Here is a 13,362-nt window from a genome sequence, read left to right as displayed (position 1 = left end):
AATTGAGCTGTGTTGTTTACCATACTGTTCCTTTCGTGGGTTTAGCTTATTTTATTTTTTTAATTTTTTTTAACTGTTCTTATTATTTGTCAGTGCAATTGGTGGTAAAATTGAGCTGTGTCGATTGATCTGCATTTGAATATAAATATTTCGTTAATATTTTTTGTTTTTGTTTCGAAAACAAGAAAATGGACAACACGTATATTTCACAGCTGCAAATTTGCAACAAACAGCTATGAATCCACCGGCTACAACATTAACTGCTTTCTTCACGTTATGTCAAAATGATGCTTTTGCGAAAGCACTGCTGTATTCGGAAGTGCCTACGTATTACACTTGGAATGCCACTAGAAAATACTTTGAACGACGCAAACAAGGAGAGCGAGTCGACGGACAACCTGGCATATTCAAACAAACTACAATTGGCAAACTACACCATGCATCCCAATCAAGATGTACAACACAAACTTGTTGGTCCAAAGTTTGTTCACCTCATCCAAAACAGTTGCAACATATCACCTCACCCAAATGCGAGTATATAAGACAAGCTGTTTAGTTTAGGCATAAGTAAAACTCTGTTTAGTGTTTTCAGGTTACAGTTGTGTGTGTGTAAACTAAAGTCTTTGAAAATGTAATATGTTATGAACCGCATTCAAGCGTCGCGTCAGACTAGAAATAAAAATGAATTTTGGAGAATTGATTTTTCAATTACCATCGACAGTAAAAAGAAACATGTGAAATATTGAGAAAATTTGTGTTAGAATTATTAATCTTACCTTTTTCGGTGATATTTAACAACATATCTTTACAAGAAAGACTGTTACCAAAATATCCTAATATATATATATATATATATATATATATATATATATATATATATATATATATATATATATATATATATATATATATATATATATATATATATATATATATATATATATATATGTCGTACCTAATAGCCAGAACGCACTTCTCAGCCTACTCTGCAAGGCCCAATTTGCCTAATAAGCCAAGTTTTCATGAATTAATTGTTTTTCGACGACCTAACCTACCTAACCTAACCTAACCTAACTTTTTCGGCTACCTAACCTAACCTAACATATAAAGATAGGTTAGGTTAGGTTAGGTAGGGTTGGTTAGGTTCGGTCATATATCTACGTTAATTTTAACTCCAATAAAAAAAAATTGACCTCATACATAATGAAATGGGTAGCTTTATCATTTCATAAGAAAAAAATTAGAGAAAATATATTAATTCAGGAAAAATTGGCTTATTAGGCAAATCAGGCCTTGTATAGTAGGCTGAGAAGTGCGTTCTGGCTACTAGGTACGACATATATATATATATGTCGTATCTATTAGCCAGAACGCACTTCTCAGCCTACTATGCAAGGCCCGATTTGCCTAATAAGCCAAGTTTTCATGAATTAATTGTTTTTCGGCTACCTAACCTACCTAACCAAACCTAACCTAACTTTTTCGGCTACCTAACCAAACCTAACCTATAAAGATAGATTAGGTTAGGTTTGGTAGGGCTGGTTAGGTTCGGTCATATATCTACGTTAATTTTAACTCCAATAAAAAAAAATTGACCTCATACATAATGAAATGGGTAGTTTTATCATTTCATAAGAAAAAAATTAGAGCAAATATATTATTTCAGGAAAACTTGGCTTATTAGGCAAATCGGGCCTTGCATAGTAGGCCGAGAAGTGCGTTCTGGCTACTAGGTACGACATATATATATATATATATATATATATATATATATATATATATATATATATATATATATATATATATATATATAATATATATATATATATATATATATATATATATATATATATATATATATATATATACATATTATTGCTGAGTACACTGTGAGTACACTTTATATTAGTACCTGTGCAACCTGTGTTTTTTTTGTCTACACAACAAGAACTCAGTGTAATCCTTAATAGTTCATTTAAGGATTCAGTGAGAAGTTAATTAGGGGGTAATTAATGTCACCACTGGAAATCACAGTCTGATGGGAGCTATCGTGAGTGGCAGATTTAGTTAACGAAATCGTTCTGGATCTAATTATGTGTCCAGGTGGCAGTAATTAATCACTCAAGTTAATTGGAGGGTAATTAACATCATCAAAGTGAATTCACAGTATTTTGACTAAGCTTTCACGGGTGACAATAACTGAGATAACGTAAGTCGTTCCAGATTAATTATCTGTCAGTAGGATGGTAATTAGTCACTCAAGTTAATTAAGGGTAATTAACATCATCAAAGTGAATTCATATAGTTTGATGGGATCTGTCATGCGTGACGGTACTGAGTAACTAAATACGTTCTGGATGTAATTATCTGTCTGTGTACCAGTAATTAATCACTCAAGTTAATTAGGGGTAATTAACATCAAGTGGATTTGACATAAACTTGGTTGGAAAGCTGTTGAGATTAACGACTTTGTTTACATAATTCGTTCGCGATTAATTATCTGTTCGTTTACAGTTATTAATGTAATTACTCACTGAATGCTTGAAGGTCCAAGTGACTAAGTAATTATGGTTAGCAAATTAGCGTTCCGATTTGTTTGTGTCTGAGAGACACGATTGTGATTAAAGCAGATTAATTTTTGCTGACAGTTGACAATCAATTAACATAATTAGTCACTGAACTCAATTAGTGTAACTTTTATACTATTGTTTTGATTGTCGTCTTTGGAGACGAGTGTTTAAGTAACTTGGGGTTACCGTAGATTTTATCTCATGACTTGTCTTGCTTTGATTGCATTGTAATTTAATTGCAGCTTCCTGCAAGTGTTTTAATTACAATTTGCGTCCTAAGTGAGCACTCTGATTGTTCAATTAGTTCAGTTATTCAGCGCGAAGCAGCAACAGATAGGATTATGTTGTTATACTTGAGAGCAACATAGACACGAGTTAATGCTACACTTGACTGTTGAGTAGCTGTCTTTAACGTGCCACTTACGGTCATTAAAATAACGTCAAGATTGATGTCTTGTTTTAGATTTAGTTCTTTAAGAATAAATTTGTATTATTGAAAAGAGAACTGTCTTTATGTCAATACTGTTGGAAATTTCCAAGTTATTCTCATCCCTAATACAATAGGATGTATTTCCTGTATTAGGCTTCATAATCATTTAATACATATATACTAATCCTTTAGTACAATAGGATGTATTTCCTGTATTAGGCTTCATAATCATTTAATACTCATATACTAATCCTTAGTACAATGGGATGTATTTCCTGTATTAGGCTTCATAATCATTTAATACTCATATACTAATCCTTAGTACAATGGGATGTATTTCCTGTACTAAGTGTCATAATTAACTAATACTACTAATCCGTAGTTTAGTATCACAGAATTCACTGCATTAGGATGTGGAACATCATGTAATTCCTCCTAGAATTGTGCAGTGTTGCGTCAGCCACCCACGGAGAATAAATTTCCACATATCTGTAGATCTAATAGAAGTCCAGCCATTTACTTTCCTTTATTAAGGATAATTATTTAGTAACAGGTATACTTTATTTAGTATACAACAGTCTATTGGAATTCCTTTACCCAGCTAGATAGCTGTTCCAGTAAATAATATTATTATATAAAATCATTTCCACCTCCAAACGATTCTCGTATTATTTGTGCAGTCTATATTAACTGACCTGCTCTGTGAGAATCAAATATCACATAATGTATTTAATTATAGTATAAACAGTCTTTATAAACACTTCCTTACCTATTTAGAATTTAATGAATTTAAAAGTATTTATGCTCGGCCCCACTGGGACCTTTCGCGCATGCGCGTCCCCCGAGGGGGAAGGAGGACTCTCGCCATATTAGATACACTGGCAGCACGGTGTTCCGAAGCGGTCCTTTTACACCAGACAATTCTGCAAGCATCCGTACATCTTCGGGCTTCAGATTGAGGACGCAGCTTACCAGAATCACGGACACCAGTTCGGCAGGCATTTTTACCTCTTAGTAGTATTTATAGAGCTCTTAAATATGTAACTAATGTAGGTATCCTGTCGTGACGCTGCAGGCCGAATAATAAACCCCATGTGAGTGCTGCTTCCTCCCCTCCATTATTTAGATATTGCATTTATGTGTGTAAATATTAATCTGGAGTCGAAAATATGTAATTTAATTATTGCAGCATGGTGCAACACGACTGAGGAAGCGTGTGACTCATATACTCACGTGTTCCAAGGATCACTTCCTTAAGCTGATTCCAGACTGTTGTAGAGATTGGACTCCACCTCCGTCCCTCTGTCACAGCTGAGATTTAATTAGTTTTCATTGTAGATAGTAACTTTTAATTATTGAGAGTCAAGGCATTTCTAATCATTGCATATTAATCACATACATGATTTAATCTTTAATATGCAGTAGTATTTCTTGCATTACATTTTACTAATCATTATAATCTATGTGCATGTATATTATCATTATTATTATCATATAATATATGTTACACGTAGACTAACTTCATAGAAGACCCACCCAAAATGTGTCATGGGAAGCTGGTTCTAGAATGTATAGCATTTAACGGTTCATTGCTTAATAGAGTAATAGAATATAATTACATATAATCATAGAGATCCATAAGTCACTGGTTGTCTCCTTTAACATAGAATTCTGGTCCTTCGAGCTATCTTAGAAATATATATTGTTTTGCATTCATAGAATTATACATTTTATTAGTTTTAAACTAGAATCAGATTTCCCCACAAATACTCTTCCAAGACTATCGCCCGACAAATATTTTGCAACATGTTGAAGTTGTTCTTGCATTCTTTAATGAAGGCCTGATTCTTGATTCGAACCTGGTTCATAGCCACACACTTCAAATTAAACTTGGTGTGAGAACTCGTGAATAACCCTTAATGGTGCACTTGGCATTTGAGGAACTCAACGACCTAGTAGAGTAGGATTCCAATTATTGGAACCCTGGCAGTTGCTCTCGCCTATCTATTATCAGTACAAGTTGATATATTACAGCTTGTAATATATCAGTAATAACCTGTATAATATATCAGCTTACAGTAATATACTGTATATTACAGTACAATATATTTATTATTAAAGTACAAGCTGCTCTGGTGCAGTCCTTTCTGACTGAGGACATTTGTATTAATGTTTAAATCTTTTCTTAAAGAAAGAATAAGAAGGAAAATTTGTCACAAATAGAGAGGATTAGAAGCTGAGGAAATTAAAACAGTGAGTTATGAGTTGAGTTGTTTTATAGTTTTATTAGTATGAGCCTGGGTGAGACACGCGCGTGGGAAGACAAGGTGGGGGGGGGGGGAGGGACTATAAGATGCAGAGGCTCTATCTTCCTCCTACGTGTAGTGATGCTACACACGCAAGGAGACAGGTAGCGATGGTAAGCCAGGAGAGTACTCATTAGTGGTCTGTGGTGACGATGGTGCACGCACGCACGCACACAGGCACATACACACACACACACACACACACACACACACACACACACACACACACACTCACACGCATACACATGAACACACACACAGTTCTTGTCTCCATTCTCAAGGCGAGTAGCCGATATTGGTACCACACTCCTAGAGTACCACACTCCTAGAGTACTACACTCCTAGAGTACCACACTCCTGGAGTAACACACTCCTGGAGTACCGCACTCCTGGAGTACCGCACTCCTAGAGTACCGCACTCCTAGAGTACCGCACTCCTAGAGTACCACACTCCTGGAGTACCACACTCCTGGAGTACCGCACTCCTAGAGTACCGCACTCCTAGAGTACCACACTCCTGGAGTACCACACTCCTGGAGTACCACACTCCTGGAGTACCACACTCCTGGAGTACCACACTCCTGGAGTACCACACTCCTGGAGTACCACACTCCTGGAGTACCACACTCCTGGAGTACCACACTCCTGGAGTACCGCACTCCTGGAGTACCGCACTCCTAGAGTACCACACTCCTAGAGTACCACACTCCTGGAGTACCACACTCCTGGAGTACCACACTCCTGGAGTACCACACTTCTAGAGTACCGCACTCCTAGAGTACCACACTCCTGGAGTACCACACTCCTGGAGTACCACACTCCTGGAGTACCGCACTCCTGGAGTACCGCACTCCTAGAGAGTGATACCACTTCACGAAAGCGGTATTGCACTAGGAGCAAGTGGTACCACGCCATGCACAGTCATGTCTTCCTGGCCCAGAGAGTGGGTGCCTGCCATTCACCTGCCAACCACAAGTACACAATCATGTCCTTGAACATACCAGAGAGCCACTAGTGAGGACCTTCCATGCTGGCCACACAAGAGTTAAGACCAAGTAGTGCCACCTGGCCCAAGGCAGCCAGGTGGCACTACATGGCCCTGGGCGGCCAGGTGGCACTACATGGCCCTGGGCGGCCAGGTGGCACTACCTGGCCCTGGGCGGCCAGGTGGCACTACCTGGCCCTGGGCGGCCAGCGGCCAAGGAGGCGGTGCTCCCGACACTCATAGCATTAAGGGAGTTGATACAAATTGTTATCTTGAACAATGACTACAATTTGGCAGAGTACAAATGCATTTTAATAGAGATTCAAATCGTAGCTTGAAAAACAATAAGTGAAACTAACAAGTATTTGAGCTAACACCTCCGACCCCCTCCCCTGCCCCACCCCCCCCTCTCGCTACCTGGGTGGCCATGTCCACCCTTCCTTCACTCCCTCACTACCTGGGTGGCCATGTCCACCCTTCCTTCACTCCCTCTCACTACCTGGGTGGCCATGTTCACCCTTCCTTCACTCCCTCACTACCTGGGTGGCCATGTCCACCCTTCCTTCACTCCCTCTCACTACCTGGGTGGCCATGTTCACCCTTCCTTCACTCCCTCTCGCTACCTGGGTGGCCATGTCCACCCTTCCTTCACTCCCTCTCGCTACCTGGGTGGCCATGTCCACCCTTCCTTCACTCCCTCTCACTACCTGGGTGGCCATGTCCACCCTTCCTTCATTCCCTCTCACTACCTGGGTGGCCATGTCCACCCTTCCTTCACTCCCTCTCGCTACCTGGGTGGCCATGTCCACCCTTCCTTCACTCCCTCACTACCTGGGTGGCCATGTCCACCCTTCCTTCACTACCTGGGTGGCCATGTCCACCCTTCCTTCACTACCTGGGTGGCCATGTCCACCCTTCCTTCACTCCCTCTCGCTACCTGGGTGGCCATGTCCACCCTTCCTTCACTCCCTCTCACTACCTGGGTGGCCATGTCCACCCTTCCTTCATTCCCTCTCACTACCTGGGTGGCCATGTCCACCCTTCCTTCACTCCCTCTCACTACCTGGGTGGCCATGTCCAGGGTCCCAGCCGCCCCCCCCCCCAGGTAGCGAGGGGTCACTATGGGGGCCAGAGTTCACTTCCTACTTGTACACTTTATCTAATTATTTCACTCTAAAGGTCCAGCTTTCCAGCCACCACTCTGCACCTGATAATACTCAAGGGGACAAGTCTAGAGTGCCTGGATGAGTGCATATTCCCAGGCGTGCTTGATGCTTGAGGGTGGGGGGGGCAAGTGTTCCCAAGCACTAGGGGGGGGGGGGGCGGAAATATCTGCACCTCGAGTGGTGTCTGAGAATCTGGACTGCATAGCTAAAATGATGACCAAGTTTACATAATACTTTAGCAATACCTCCGTCCTTGAGTTAGCAATGTTGACGATGCAACTTGGGTCTAAGAAACACAAATGTACATAGACAAGACATGACAGAAGTGTGGCCAAAATACTGTTCTTAGATAACAATGATAAACCAGAGGAAGAAGAAGAGATGTATTCAATAAGGTGAGAAATAACATTACCTGGAAGTCCTATTACAGAAAATCTCGACCTTAAAGCTAATGGAAGGAGTGTAACTTTGTAACTCACGGGGTATCTCTTGGCCACACTCTTGGCCACACTCTTGGCCACACTCTTGGCCACAGTGTTTGTCACGCTGTTGGCCACAGTGTTGGTCACACTGTTGGCCACACTGTTGGCAACACTGTTGGCCATACTATTGGCCACACTGTTGGTCACACTGTTGGTCATACTGTTGGTCACACTGTTGGTCATACTGTTGGTCATACTGTTGGCCACACTGTTGGCCATACTATTGGCCACACTGTTGGCCATACTATTGGCCACACTGACTGCTGCGAAGGACGGGTGAGGTAATAGGTGAGGAACCTCTCCAAAGGTGACGAACCCCTCCACACCTGGGAACACCTCCACACCTGGGAACACCTCCACACCTGGGAAAACTTCCACACCTGGGAACACCTCCACACCTGGGAACCCCTCCACACCTGGGAACACCTCCACACCTGGGAACACCTCCACACCTGGGAACCCCTCCACACCTGGGAACACCTCCACACCTGGGAACACCTCCACACCTGGGAACACCTCCACACCTGGGAACACCTCCACACCTGGGAACCCCTCCACACCTGGGAACACCTCCACACCTGGGAACCCCTCCACACCTGGGAACCCCTCCACACCTGGGAACCCCTCCACACCTGGGAACACCTCCACACCTGGGAACACCTCCACACCTGGGAACCCCTCCACACCTGGGAACACCTCCACACCTGGGAACACCTCCACACCTGGGAACCCCTCCACAGGCGAGAAACCCTTCAAAGGGAAGAGGAACCCTCTCTACATTGGAGAGAGAGGATCAGGAGGCACCCCTCCCACAGGTGAGAGACCTGAGGCACCCACACAAGAGAGGGTTACCTCCCCACAAGAGAGGGTTACCTCCCCACAAGAGAGGGTTACCTCCCTACAAGAGAGGGTTACCTTCCCACAAGTGAGGGTTACCTCCCCACAAGAGGGTTACCTCCCCACAAGAGAGGGTTACCTCCCCACAAGAGAGGGTTACCTCCCCACAAGAGAGGGTTACCTCCCCACAAGAGAGGGTTACCTCCCCACAAGAGAGGGTTACCTCCCCACAAGAGAGGGTTACCTCCCCACAAGAGAGGGTTACCTCCCCACAAGAGAGAGTTACCTCCCCCACAAGAGAGAGTTACCTCCCTACAAGAGAGAGTTACCTTCCCACAAGAGAGGGTTACCTCCCCACAAGAGAGAGTTACCTCCCCACAAGAGAGGGTTACCTCCCCACAAGAGAGTTACCTCCCCACAAGAGAGTTACCTCCCCACAAGAGAGGATTACCTCCCCTCAAGAGAGGGTTACCTCCCCTCAAGAGAGGGTTACCTCCCCACGAGAGGGTTACCTCCCCACAAGAGAGTTACCTCCCCACAAGAGAGTTACCTTCCCACAAGAGAGGGTTACCTCCCCACAAGAGAGAGTTACCTCCCCACAAGAGAGAGTTACCTCCCCACAAGAGAGTTACCTCCCCACAAGAGAGTTACCTCCCCACAAGAGAGAGTTACCTCCCCACAAGAGAGTTACCTCCCCACAAGAGAGTTACCTCCCCACAAGAGAGTTACCTCCCCACAAGAGAGTTACCTCCCCACAAGAGAGAGTTACCTCCCCACAAGAGAGTTACCTCCCCACAAGAGAGTTACCTCCCCATAAGAGAGTTACCTCCCCACAAGAGAGTTACCTCCCCACAAGAGAGTTACCTCCCCACAAGAGAGAGTTACCTCCCCACAAGAGAGTTACCTCCCCACAAGAGAGTTACCTCCCCATAAGAGAGTTACCTCCCCACAAGAGTGTTACCACCCCACAAGAGAGTTACCTCCCCACAAGAGAGTTACCTCCCCACAAGAGAGAGTTACCTCCCCACAAGAGAGAGTTACCTCCCCACAAGAGAGTTACCTCCCCACAAAAGAGTTACCTCCCCACAAGAGAGAGTTACCTCTCACAAGAGAGAGTTACCTCCCCACAAGAGAGTTACCACCCCACAAGAGAGTTACCTCCCCACAAGAGAGAGTTACCTCCCCACAAGAGATACCTCCCCACAAGAGAGTTACCACCCCACAAAAGAGTTACCTCCCCACAAGAGTTACCTCTCCACAAGAGAGTTACCTCTCCACAAGAGAGTTACCTTCCCACAAGAGAGTTACCTCCCCACAAGAGAGGGTTACCTTCCCACAAGAGAGGGTTACCTCCCCACAAGAGAGGGTTACCTTCCCACAAGAGAGGGTTATCTCCCCACAAGAGAGGGTTACCTTCCCACAAGAGAGGGTTACCTCCCCACAAGAGAGTTACCACCCCACAAGAGAGTTACCTCCCCACAAGAGAGTTACCTCCCCACAAGAGAGTTACCTCCCCACAAGAGAGTTACCTCCCCACAAGAGAGTTACCACCCCACAAGAGTTACCTCCCCACAAGAGAGGGTTACCTCCCCACATGAGAGAGTTACCTCCCCACAAGAGAGAGTTACCTCCCCACAAGAGAGAGTTACCTCCCCACAAGAGAGTTACCTCCCCACAAGAGAGTTACCTCCCCACAAGAGAGTTACCTCCCCACAAGAGAGTTACCTCCCCACAAGAGAGTTACCACCCCACAAGAGAGTTACCTCCCCACAAGAGAGAGTTACCTCCCCACAAGAGAGTTACCTCCCCACAAGAGAGTTACCTCCCCACAAGAGAGTTACCTCCCCACAAGAGAGTTACCTCCCCACAAGAGAGTTACCTCCCCACAAGAGTTACCTCCCCACAAGAGAGTTACCTCCCCCACAAGAGAGTTACCTCCCCACAAGAGAGTTACCTCCCCACAAGAGAGTTACTACCCCACAAGAGAGTTACCTCCCCACAAGAGAGTTACCTCCCCACAAGAGAGTTACCACCCCACAAGAGTTACCTCCCCACAAGAGAGGGTTACCTCCCCACATGAGAGAGTTACCTCCCCACAAGAGAGAGTTACCTCCCCACAAGAGAGAGTTACCTCCCCACAAGAGAGTTACCTCCCCACAAGAGAGTTACCTCCCCACAAGAGAGTTACCTCCCCACAAGAGAGTTACCACCCCACAAGAGAGTTACCTCCCCACAAGAGAGAGTTACCTCCCCACAAGAGAGTTACCTCCCCACAAGAGAGTTACCTCCCCACAAGAGAGTTACCTCCCCACAAGAGAGTTACCTCCCCACAAGAGAGTTACCTCCCCACAAGAGAGTTACCTCCCCACAAGAGAGTTACCTCCCCACAAGAGAGTTACCTCCCCACAAGAGAGTTACCTCCCCACAAGAGAGTTACTACCCCACAAGAGAGTTACCTCCCCACAAGAGTTACCTCCCCACAAGAGAGTTACCTCCCCACAAGAGAGTTACCTCCCCACAAGAGAGTTACCTCCCCACAAGAGAGTTACCTCCCCACAAGAGAGTTACCTCCCCACAAGAGAGTTACTACCCCACAAGAGAGTTACCTCCCCACAAGAGTTACCTCCCCACAAGAGAGTTACCTCCCCACAAGAGAGTTACCTCCCCACAAGAGAGTTACCTCCCCACAAGAGAGTTACCTCCCCACAAGAGAGTTACCTCCCCACAAGAGAGTTACCTCCCCACAAGAGAGTTACCACCCCACAAGAGAGTTACCTCCCCACAAGAGAGTTACCTCCCCACAAGAGAGTTACCTCCCCAGAAGAGAGTTACCTCCCCACAAGAGAGTTACCTCCCCACAAGAGAGTTACCACCCCACAAGAGAGTTACCTCCCCAGAAGAGAGTTACCTCCCCACAAGAGAGGGTTACCTCCCCACAAGAGAGAGTTACCTCCCCACAAGAGAGAGTTACCTCCCCACAAGAGAGGGTTACCTCCCCACATGAGAGAAGGGTCTGGAGGTTCCCCCCAGGTGAGAGGGGGGAGGGGGGAGGAGGCCCCCCTCCCTGTTTCAGGAGCCTCAGTTACTATGCTCTAGGGCCCATCGTGCCTCCACTGATCCAGTCATTTGTAATTAATTTTATTAATTAAATTTAAAAAAATTATTAAATAGCAGTTTATAAATACATAAATGGGTAAAGTAATTAGTGTATATAATTATCCTCATACACCTAGTCATCTAGTTTCTTATCATCTACTGTCAAAGTGTTATACGACAAAGAGTACTGGGAAGACGGGACACCACGAGTGTAGCTCTCATCCTGTAACTACACTTAGGTTACCTTAAGTAACCAAGTGTACCACAAGTGAGAAGTGTACCATCAGTGTACACCACAAGTGATTGGTGTACCATCAGTGTACACCACAAGTGAGTGGTGTACCATCAGTGTACACCACAAGTGAGTGGTGTACCATCAGTGTACACCACAAGTGAGTGGTGTACCATCAGTGTACACCACAAGTGAGTGGTGTACCATAAGTGTACACCACAAGTGAGAGGTGTACCATAAGTGTATACCACATGTGAGAGGTGTACCATAAGTGTACACCACAAGTGAGTGGTGTACCATCAGTGTACACCACAAGTGAGTGGTGTACCATCAGTGTACACCACAAGTGAGTGGTGTACCATCAGTGTACACCACAAGTGAGAGGTGTACCATCAGTGTACATCACAAGTGAGAGGTGTACCATCAGTGTACACCACAAGTGAGAGGTGTACCATTAGTGTACACCACAAGTGAGAGGTGTACCATCAGTGTACACCACAAGTGAGAGGTGTACCATCAGTGTACACCACATGTGAGAGGTGTACCATCAGTGTACACCACAAGTGAGAGGTGTACCATCAGTGTACACCACAAGTGAGTGGTGTACCATCAGTGTACACCACAAGTGAGAGGTGTACCATCAGTGTACACCACAAGTGAGAGGTGTACCATCAGTGTACACCACAAGTGAGAGGTGTACCATCAGTGTACATCACAAGTGAGAGGTGTACCATCAGTGTACATCACAAGTGAGAGGTGTACCATCAGTGTACACCACAAGTGAGAGGTGTACCATTAGTGTACACCATAAGTGAGAGGTGTACCATCAGTGTACACCACAAGTGAGAGGTGTACCATCAGTGTACACCACATGTGAGAGGTGTACCATCAGTGTACACCACAAGTGAGAGGTGTACCATCAGTGTACACCACAAGTGAGTGGTGTACCATCAGTGTACACCACAAGTGAGAGGTGTACCATCAGTGTACACCACAAGTGAGTGGTGTACCATCAGTGTACACCACAAGTGAGAGGTGTACCATCAGTGTACACCACAAGTGAGTGGTGTACCATCATCGTTTTATCAAAATACGTCACAATTCGCATTTTTAGGATCTTTAAGATCAATAAGTTACTTTATACTCTTAGAGATCAGCCTCTACGTCCTTCTTGTTGGTAACATGACCTTAAAGACGCCCCAAGTGAGAACACGTGAGAACAAGTGGAAGACGCTCCAAGTGAGAACACGTGAGAACA

At 44.7% G+C, this 13,362-nt stretch overlaps 1 long non-coding RNA gene across 1 annotated transcript; it reads right to left on the bottom strand.

Annotated features, from left to right (window-relative positions):
* Positions 1–5,258: 5,258 nt before the first annotated feature.
* LOC138350264 (uncharacterized) lies at positions 5,259–9,438 on the bottom strand. The gene is made up of 2 exons (XR_011222040.1): positions 6,831–9,438; positions 5,259–6,790 (listed from the first exon to the last, which is right to left on the bottom strand). It is a non-coding gene; the product is annotated as an uncharacterized lncRNA (long non-coding RNA).
* Positions 9,439–13,362: the final 3,924 nt, after the last annotated feature.

Source organism: Procambarus clarkii, chromosome 44 (assembly GCF_040958095.1).
Source record: "Procambarus clarkii isolate CNS0578487 chromosome 44, FALCON_Pclarkii_2.0, whole genome shotgun sequence".
Taxonomy (NCBI): Eukaryota; Metazoa; Arthropoda; class Malacostraca; order Decapoda; family Cambaridae; genus Procambarus; species Procambarus clarkii.
This window is presented reverse-complemented; position numbering and strand designations above follow the sequence as displayed.